The sequence below is a fragment of the Peromyscus eremicus genome, chromosome 10 (assembly GCF_949786415.1).
Source record: "Peromyscus eremicus chromosome 10, PerEre_H2_v1, whole genome shotgun sequence".
Classification (NCBI taxonomy): Eukaryota; Metazoa; Chordata; class Mammalia; order Rodentia; family Cricetidae; genus Peromyscus; species Peromyscus eremicus.
The window spans coordinates 55,672,919-55,683,413 of NC_081426.1; the positions used below are offsets into that span (position 1 = coordinate 55,672,919).

General features: G+C 37.0%; 1 long non-coding RNA gene across 1 annotated transcript in view; it reads right to left on the reverse strand.

Annotated features, from left to right (window-relative positions):
- LOC131921197 (uncharacterized) overlaps window positions 1-5,127 on the reverse strand; it is a 108,194-nt gene extending 103,067 nt beyond the window's left edge. The window contains exon 1 of the long non-coding RNA XR_009381890.1: window positions 4,976-5,127. This is a non-coding gene — a long non-coding RNA (uncharacterized LOC131921197). The remainder of the gene's footprint in view (window positions 1-4,975) is intronic.
- Window positions 5,128-10,495: the final 5,368 nt, after the last annotated feature.

Sequence of the window (10,495 nt, forward strand, 5' to 3'; positions counted from 1 at the left end):
GCGCAAAGCTACACAGAGAAACCTTGACTCGAAAAACCAAAAAAAAAAAGAAAAAAAATTAGTAAACATATGGCCATATAATAGGGTCTATATGATGACAAATGCACAAAAAATAATGCAGGAAAAAGTACTACGATATATTGAAATATAATAAGGATAGGGCTATAGTCGGCATTTTCTTTGGGATGTCTAACAGCTCCCAGATAAAGACACAGAGATTTATTATTAATTATGAATGCTCAGCCTTAGCTTAGGCTCATCTCACTAGCTCTTTTAAATTAATTTAACCTGTTTCTATTCATCTACAATTTGCCTCTGGCTTTTTACCTTTTTCTCATTCTGTATGTCCTACTTTCCTGCTTCCTCCATATCTGGCTGGCTCGCCCCTGGCATCTCCCTGCAGTCTCCTTTTCTTTCTTCTCTGAACCTAAACTCCTACTAGTACTTCTCTCCCTGCCTGGAATTTCCACATACACCTCCTCCCTTGTTATTGGCTGTTCAGTTTTTTTTATTAGACCAATCAGGTGCCTTAAGCAAGCAAAGGAAAATAGCAACACATCTTTACATAATTTAACAAATGCAACACATCTTTACATTAAACAAATATTCCTCAACAAAGGGTACTTGTTCTACTTTGTTTCTCTATTGCTGTGATAAAACACTGCCCAAAACCAGCTTCGGAAGGAAAGGGTTTATTTGGTTTACACTTTCTGACCACAGCCCATCACTGAGAGAATTCAGGGTGGGAACTTAGGCAGAAACTTGGAACTAGCAACTGTAGCAGAAACCATAGAGGAATGCTGCTTACTGTCCTGCTGTTATTGCTTGCTTATCTTGCTTTCTTATACAACCCAGGACCACCTTCCCAGAAGCCTTACCACTGACAGTGGGCTGGGTCTTTCTTATCAATCCTTAATCAAGAAAACACCCCAAGATGATCTGATTGAGGTAATTTTTTTTTCAATTGAGGGTACCCCTTCACAGGTGACTCTTGTTTGTGTCAAGTTGACAAAAAAGCCAATAACCAATATGAATGAAAATAACCAATCCAGGCACCTTGAGGTTATGACTTGACTTAAAGACTGATCAAAACAAAGGAATATAGAATTAAATTTCTGTACTGTACAAAATAGCATCTGAAGTCAGTAGGGCAAGAAGTGAGCATCTGGGAGTAAACAGGTAGCCAGAGTGGCTAGGGAGAGTAAGTGGTAAGGGGTGGGAGACAGCAGGAACAGAAGGTGACTGTATGGGGCTTCCTTGGCTATAGGGAGGGTTTTTACGTTTTTAATTGAGCTTAATAGAAGATACTATTGAAGCTCTCATGATCTGAATGACCTGTCTCATTTCTATATTAGAATGAACTCTGGCTACTGAATGGAGATCATATTGTAGACAGGAAAGGATATCACAAAGAGACAGGATATCACAAAGATAGTGACAAGATGGGACAAGAATAGGGTGACTAAGAAAGAAGACCTGAGAAAGGACCATAATGGCTATGGTGTCAGGTGTAGGGTGAACCTGAGGTTGACTCAGGGAGGTTTGGTCTGGAGAAATAACAAAATCATTGTAACATTAGCTTCAATAGGAACTGAGTTGCTGTTAAATAACTACAAACAAAATGATAAACACAGAAGCTCATCAGAGTCTATGCGACCATTCAACAAAATAAGGCTAGAATACAGTTAGGGTAAGACAACTGAAATCCAACATTAATCTATTTTTTAATCTTCCATAAACCCATTATCTACACCACCGACAAGTGAAAAGCTCTGGCATATGACTCATTTGTTTGTGAAATCATTTCCTCAGTCCATACAGATGGTGTTTGCAGAGTCTAAGGTAGGAGGCGGCTTGCTGGAGGAGCTAGGCTACTCAGAGTCTTATATGGCTATCTCACCTATGGGGGAGAATGTGAAAATGTTGTCCCTGCAAGCCAACACTAAATCACAAGCCTTTGCTGTCCTTTTCTCTGGTCTAACATTTAATGTATCTTTGATGCCTTTTTTCCCCTCAACATAGCCTTGTGTAACTGTTGTCATAGCAACAAGATAGTCCTTGCTTAGGGGAAACAGTTGGACAAAACTGTATTAGAAATCAATACCATTAGCACTATGGTTCTTTTTACCTGGTTCTCATTGACTCAAGTGTTATTGAGGAGTCATGATTTTATGAGGTTCAGAGACAGACCAGTGCAAATTACTTTTTCCTAATGTAAGGGTCAGTATACTTCCCTATAAGGAGCTGCAGAGTAAATATTACAGACTCTAAAGACCATATAATCTCTGTCATTTCTACTCAACCCTACCAAGCAGGGCAATAGAGCTACAACCAACACATGAATGAATAGATGTGGTAGCGTGCCTTCACATTTTTATTGATAAAAAGTTAACTTCAAAGTTCTGCAAATAGAATGGAGTACAAACTGCCACAAAGCTTCCCACATGCTGAAATTAATAGCCATCCACTGTAATAGATGAGCAGCCTGAATATTATTTTAAAAGGAAGGAAAATTTAGCCAACACTTTAAAGTAGGGATGATTTCACTTGAAAATATGATTTCCGGCTTCTTTTATAAATCAGAAAATCTGGCAACATGAAACCTGCATTCTTGTGTAGCAAAAATCTGCTGGAGTTGAGTCATAAGCGCCCAATTCAGGGAGACTGTGAATGCTCAGATCCCCACGATACTCTCCAGCACATTCTGTCATCTTGCCTGTTGTCCTACTCAGTGTTCCAGTCACTTCATTTTTTACCCACTGATTTGATAAACCCTCTCTCCGGTATTGATGATGGCTTACTGTTGGCTAATTCATGCCTCTTTATAGTATCAAACTTTGAGGCCCTATGCACAAGCAACACATATGTGCAGTTTTAATCCAAATTCTTCTAGAATTATAAAGATAACCAGTTTTAGATTTCCTATCTCAGCGTCTCTACTTTTCCGTTTCTAGTAGGAATGACAGAAGGGACCCTGCATAATGAGTGGCAAGTCAAGCGTGTGTATTTTTGTCAATTGCTTAAATGTTTTAGTGGGACAGGAAGGATCAAGCTGAAATCTTGGTTTAAAAACTGAAAGTCTATTCCAACCCTCCATATTTAAAGCAAGAATGTGCTTCTAAGCAGGCTGCTTCCTTGTGTATCTGGAGGGATACTTTCAGACAAAGTTAGGAAAAGGGGATGAAGACAGAGAGTGACTAGACAGAGGAGTATTTTGGGCTTGCTGAGGCAAATGTGGCTTTCCCACTTTTGTACTTACTGAAAGGAAGTTATAGCCTGAGTTTTAGTACTTGACATTTCCTTGGTTTCTATGTCTTCTCCTTCTATTGTCTGCTAGAAGCCCCTCATGGAAGGAGGTTGGGACATTGGGAGGATAGGGAACAGATCACTCAAAGACAATACAGTTTTAAGAAAGATCATCTTAAATATTTATTTGTACATTTTCAATAAAGCAGCAGTTTTTTGTCTCAAAAAAGAGGTATTCTATAAGATAATTTATGTTTTAAAAAGTCATTGGAAAAATGTTTCTCATTTTCAATTCAGAGAGGCTATAATTTCTAAATGCACTGCTGATGTTCCTTGGATTATTATAAGGACTTAATGAGACTATACCCCTAGAGTATTAATCTGAATGCCTCTCACATGGTGAGTCCTTGATATACACCAGCTGTTGTTATTAAAAAATTATTAATAAAACAACCATAGTTAATGATGATAGTAGTAGTCATGATTACTTGGAAAAAGTTAATTTGTTGTGGAAGATATTTCTAATGGTTTTCTAGTTTTTCAAACTACAATCTAAAATATTATAATATAGAGACATAGATAGCTAATATCTGTTTAGATAGTCATATGAGGTTCACTAACACAGTACAGTTTGTTACTTTCTTGAGTTCAAAATGCATCTAAGTTCATTATTACGACCAAGTCTGCATAATTAAAAACAATTTTCTTAAATGTATTTTATTTGATGAGTTCAATTAAACACTGCATGAGTCACTAAGAAGTTGACACATAATACAGCATAAAGATGTCATACACCTTTCTTGCATCCTGTCCTTTTTAATTCTTTCTTTCTTTTTTTTTTTTTTTTTTTTGTTTGTTTGTCGAGACAGAGTTTCTCTGTGTAGCTTTGCGCCTTTCCTGGAACTCACTTTGTAGACCAGGCTGGCCTGGAATTCACAGAGATCCGCCTGGCTCTGCCTCCTGAATGCTGGGATTAAAGGCATGCGCCACTACCACCCAGCTTTCTTTCTTTTATTTTTAAAGTTATAATTACATCATTCTCCTCTCCCTTACTTCCATGTAGACCCTCTTTATGCCCCTCCTTACTCTCTTGTAGCTGGAGCTATCTCCACTCCCGCCCAGGGCCAGCAGCCACTCAGACTCAAATAAACACTCAGACACTTACGTTATTTAAAATGTTTGGCCTAATGGTTCAGACTTCTTGTTATTTAGTTCTTATATCTTAAATTAATCCATTTTTATAAATCTATACCTTGCCACGTGGCTCATGGTTTACTGGTATCTTACATGTTGCTTCTCATGGTGGCAGCTTGCAACATCTCCTTACTCAGCCTTCCTGTTCCTAGAATTTTCTTCTCTGCTTGTCCCACCTATACTTCCTGCCTGGCTACTGGCCAATCAGCATTTTATTTATCAATCAATCAGAGCAACACATTCATAGCACCCTCAGTATTTCCCCTTTTATTTTTTTTAAAGGGAAGGTTTTAACTTTAACATAGTAAAATTACATATAACAGAACAATTGTCAAGTAAGAATTACTGTTATCATATCTAGTCTATTTATAATATCTAGTTTATTTGTATTTGGCAAAATTAAAGAAGATATTCTATCTATCCTATATTTGTGAGTCTAAGGTTTTATATCTAACTTATCTTTTATCATGACTAAGGAAATTATATCTATCTAGTCTTCAACTACATCAAAGACCTCAGAAGGATATAATATTACCTGAGAAATGGGAGAAGGACACAAGCAACTTTCAGGAGTCTTGCGAGAGTAGACAGAGACAGCTGGCAGCCTGGATAGTCATCCAAAGTTCCTCTGTAAAGTTGGGGCATCTATCTTTAGCCCACAGGCCTAGAGTCTCTCAGTCACTTCTCTCTGTGTCCTGTAGAATGTCTGGCAGTTTCCTCTGTGTAGCAGGAACTCAAAGGACCATTTGCCAAGCAAAGTTCAGTGGTCACCTTCCTATGGGTCCTGCATGTCCAGTTGATACATTTTTTCAAGCAGTCCAGGCAAGAACAGTTTCTTGCCCAAATGGCTATTGTTTGCCAAGAAGAAGATAAACTCAATACAGAGTGTCTTTGATGCCCATTCTCCTTTCTGAAGTAAATTGGTGCTGCCAGGAGCAGACATGTCTCACTGTCCAGAAAGTCTAAATTTTTAAAACATTTTAAATGCCATATTCTGTAGGTCTTTGAAGTGTTTGAAGATTACCTATCTATCTGAAATATATCTATGTATACCTAGAAAACTTAACATGACTATAAGCTTGACTATCATAGAAGACTAATTATTAATCTGTATTTTTTAATTATCCATTACAATCTAAATGAGTTACATAAACATAATACCTCAAATGAGAGTAGAAATATTTATATATTTACATATATACAGTATAACAAATTAACTTCAAATTTGTATCAATAAACTAAAATCTACAGCAATGTAAACATTTTTAAGCAAGTAGCTGCTCTTTAAAAGTAGGTTCATTAGTCTACCCTTTCGTCCTATCATATCTATACTTTCCCATTTTTTCTTTAAAAAGAGATCACATTTATAATCAACTTGCTTTAAATAAAAATACTGTTTTTTCTCTGTCCCACACCAGAGGGCTCCTTTGATATGGGACAGAAGAATCTCTCAACCTTTTTTTTTTTTTTAGTGAATATTCTTGGGTTTAGAGAAGGAGTGAGCCAATTCCATCTCCAAAGCCAGCTTGGTATATTTGGGAATTTGGGCATAGCTTCTCATACTACGTCCTGCTGGATGAGGGCACTGTATTTTTATGGAGACATAAAGAAAATTTTAGGATTATGGGGTAGTCCATGAGGCTGTATTGTCTGAGCCAGTTGCTTTGAAACCATTCTGGATGTTGATGATCTGGGCCATGGTGTCATCAGAGACCTTTCAGAGGGTTTTGGTTGGTCAAACCTGATGTATCTTAATCTAGAACAAATACATAGCCTCTGGCTTTCTGTGGAAACAAAAGCAGAGCCTCCTTTCCAAAGCAACATATCCTTAGATCCAAAGTTTGAAGTCAAGGTACCTTTAAAATACACATATTGGTTTAACTCATCTGCCTTTACAATCAAATGTCTCTCTGCAGTTAAAAATCCCAAAGACAACACAATCCAGATTCTCTGTGTGATATCTATCTTCATGTGGATTATTTTTTATATTACCTTTACTTCTCTTTAAAGACTTTATTTTTTAAAACTATCTGTTTTTTATATAACTGCATATATTTCTTTTTTCTCTTTTAAGCATTTTTACATACACTGTAAACTATTCCATTTGAATCTGTCTTATTGTGAACCTATTGCTTTAAACTGAAGCAGCTAGTACTGAAGCACAAGTCTTGGCTGCTAGCTCCGCCCAATTTAGCTGTTCAACTTGGTGGAGATAATTCACCACCAGCACTGGGAGCCATGGTGTCCACTGACGCTGGGAGGCAGTGGGTCTATGTTTGTATTCAAGCAGTGTGTAGCCCAGAAACTTCTTTTTTTTAAACTAGCAAAAACTATATCCAACACACAGCATAATGCACAGCTTGGAGATACCTGTGTCAATCAAGCATAGGTCAAGCCTGCATGTCATGAACTGGCCATAGAGTAGCTCAAGTCCGCAGGCTGCTGCTAACTTGAAAGAGACAACTAGTAAGCAGTTTTTAGTTCCATTTTAGAATCTTCTTTCTCAGATTTTAGGTGGAAACTCTTGTCAGCCCGTTGGGTGACATTTGTAGCCAGAAAGTTTCTCTCCGGGTCCTGCCAAGCCTCCACAGTCCCACAGCCCAATTATAAAATAATCACTCAGAAGCTTATATTACTTATAAACTGTATGGCCGTGGCAGGATTCTTGCTATGTAGTTCTTATATTTTCAATTAACCCATTTCTATTAATTTATAAGTTGTCACATGGCTTGTGGCTTACTGGTACCTTACATCTTGCTTTTCTGTGTCTAGCTGGGGACTCCTAGCTACACTCTCTTTCAAATCCATAGTCTCTCTTTTTTACATTAATTGCAGTTACAAATATATATGTATATACATACATATTCCTAAATATAATGTGCTCAGTCTGTGTATTGTTACTCATATGCATGTTCTCAAGGCTGACCATTGGTATTGGATAGCTAATCGGTGTGCTCTTCCCTGGGTAAAACTGTTTCTCCCACTCTGAGCATTTCTTACTTGCCTGTTTTGATTCAGCAATGATGAAATTTCAGTACCATAGAGTGTTGCATATTAGAATAAGGCACACAGATGCCACACAATAGGTAAAGCAGCCCATATTATTTTACCAGTATCAACCATGCATTCCTAAGAAGAGTTTCTATCATTTGCCCTTAAAGCACCTTCAGACAGTTGTAAGGGTAAAGGAATGGAAAGAAGAACACTGGTGGACTACATAGCCCTGAGAGCTGAGTTGAATAATATAGTTGGCTTGGGATATCAAAAAGAAAAGAGGAAACAATGCAGGTAAATTTGAAAATAAGCAAAGCAAACATTTCCTTTGCTACTTATTTCTTAGGTTGAAAAATGCTCATGAACTCACCAGCCTTCTGTTTTCTTCACATACTTCTTTCATTTTATCTAGATGTATACAATCTTGCATTGTTTAGATGCCAGTTCTTTCCTTCCAAGAAAGAGTATGGGCCTGGGTCAATGAAGCAAAGATGAGGAGCTTTTCCCCAAGGACATTCCTGTGGTTAACTTCTCATATCATCTCTATATAGCTATGTAGACAGGCATCTTCATCAAGCTTTAAAAAATCTCATAATTTCTGTCTTTTTATCGTTCTGGCCCTCTTCACCTCTTCACCCTTAAACACACAAAGAACAAATATAATTTGTTCCTGATGCAGACTAATAACACCCTGACTCTTGATTCTTTGGAATTGAAACTGCATGACATCGTGGAGTCTCTCTCTATATATGCTAACCTTCAATTTTTTGAGCATTCATACTTACATGAATTTTGTCAGGTTCTTGGTAGACTGTCTTCTGCTCCTTGTTTGACTTTCTCACGTGTCTGTATCTCAAAGTCTTCATAGTGTTGGACATATATATGTATATATATATATATATGTGTGTGTATGTATATGTATGTGTATATGTATATATGCATATGTGTACAAATCCTCCCTTATCTTGTGTGCTATCCAAATTTACTATAGCCTATGGATGTTTTCAAGTGTTAAGTACTGTCTCCAACTTTCAAGAATATGTGGTTGCCAATGGGAACTTACATGGGAACTACTTGTTGATAGAGTTTACTGTGTATTTAAAAGAAATCTTTACTGATTTTGTGAAAAGAAAAACTTCAAGAGAACAGAAGCAGCACAAAATTTTCATTGATGGTCTGGATTTCTAATAAAATATGTAGATCCAAGGCTTGCTATTATTTTTGTTGTGTCAAAGTAACAATCTTGCTTCTGGTGTGATTATCAAGTTGAAACATTCTAACTGCCATAAACTGTAAATGTGAGAAATGTTCCATACATAGCGATGCCCTTTAAATGAACTGTTCTGTCTTTGAAACTCACAAGATGTTTTCAGTAATGTATGTCGGGACAAGAGGTTGACAGGATTCATACTATCAGCCATGTGGCTGCCTCTAATGAAGGCTTTCTAATTGCTTTGAAGCACAGTCCATTATAATCACCTCTTCTGCAAGCAAATAAATGGCACCATACCTTAAATTATAGGTTTCTCACAGACTGAAGGGCAATCTTTTTATTTTCCCTTTATTTCTGATATCTCTCCCAGACTCTAATTATTCACATTTCAGGCAGGAAGAACATGAATGCTTCATCCTCTTTTAAATGCTGAACTCAATTTGAAAGCTGCCCTGTATTAGGAAACCCTATGGGGTAATGCTACAAGCACATCTGCTGGGCATTTTTTTCATGTAATTATATAAAGTTGATGCTTCATAAACAAGTAAAGGAAATTACAATCTACAGTGCTAGATTTTGCAAAATGGCTCAAAGCAACTAGGCTTTCCCCCCTAATGAGTAAGTCAAAATTAAATTGAACAGATAGACCTATAGCATTTCAATTATTTTTTTTCCTGTTTATAAAGGGCTGTGAGTTCTTTTTAGCTTATATTCTTTGCTGCACACAGTGTTACATTTGTCTTAGTAATAAGCACTATTTTAATTTCTAAGGTGTGATGTATTAAAATATAGAGGGGCACTTGCCTCTCAACATCTCTCCCCCTTTCTTTTAACAGAACCGTTACTGTTTAATGCTTGTCCTTTTTCATCATTCAGCCATTCTGCTTTCGTTCTGTACCCTGCAGACACTGATTCCGCTAGAAATGTGCACCAGTATGAGCTAGCTTTTGTTCTTTACAAATTTTGTCTTTTAAGTAAGTTTAAAATGCTGTGCTATCCTGGGGTACATTTTTCCCACAAGCCACAGGTTGAACATACCTGCACGAATCAAACTTAAGGTGACTTTTCTGAAGTAGAATACTTCTGAGATTAGGAAGCTATTTAGAAACAACCAAGATCAAAACCAAAAATATGATTAGTATTCAATCATAAATCAACCAGGGTGGAACAGAAGCTAGAAAATAGAAGCCATATTGTTGGAAAAAATCATTCAGTTCCATTGTAACTGAACCAGAAATGATACAGATATTAAAATTAGTAGACAAGGAGCAACACAGGTATTTTCACTATGTTACATGCATTGAAGAAGCCGCAGGATATTATTAACTGGGAAAATATAAAGGGTCAAAACCACCAATTCCGTCATCCAGGGATAGAAAACAAATATCTGAGACAAAGTCTAGATTAAAGAGAAATGGATTCCATGGATGAAAAGGTGAGGGACCATCAAATGGACATAAATTTACAAAAAGACTAAAACTCTTTTAATAGCAATAATATGAGCCAAACACTGAAAAGGTATTTTAAAGTAATGGATATGAGAATGGACCGAGAACTGGGGAAAATCTGGAATTTTAACCCAGTTGTCAGCTCTTATAATTGATTTGCCCCAATAGGAGCTTTGGGTTTCATTGGTTTCTCTTTGACTACCCAAGACACACGAAGAGGCAGAGAGTTCAGTAAAACTGCCCATGAAGAGTGTTGGCAACCGAGGATTTCTGAGCTGGGAAATCATGACATTCTAAAGGGACTGCTAACTAACCAGGCGAACACTTTCCTGAAGAGAAAGCAAAAAAATATACTGTGTCTTGGGAAGAAAGGATATCTTTATATTCCAAAGGCATTTTT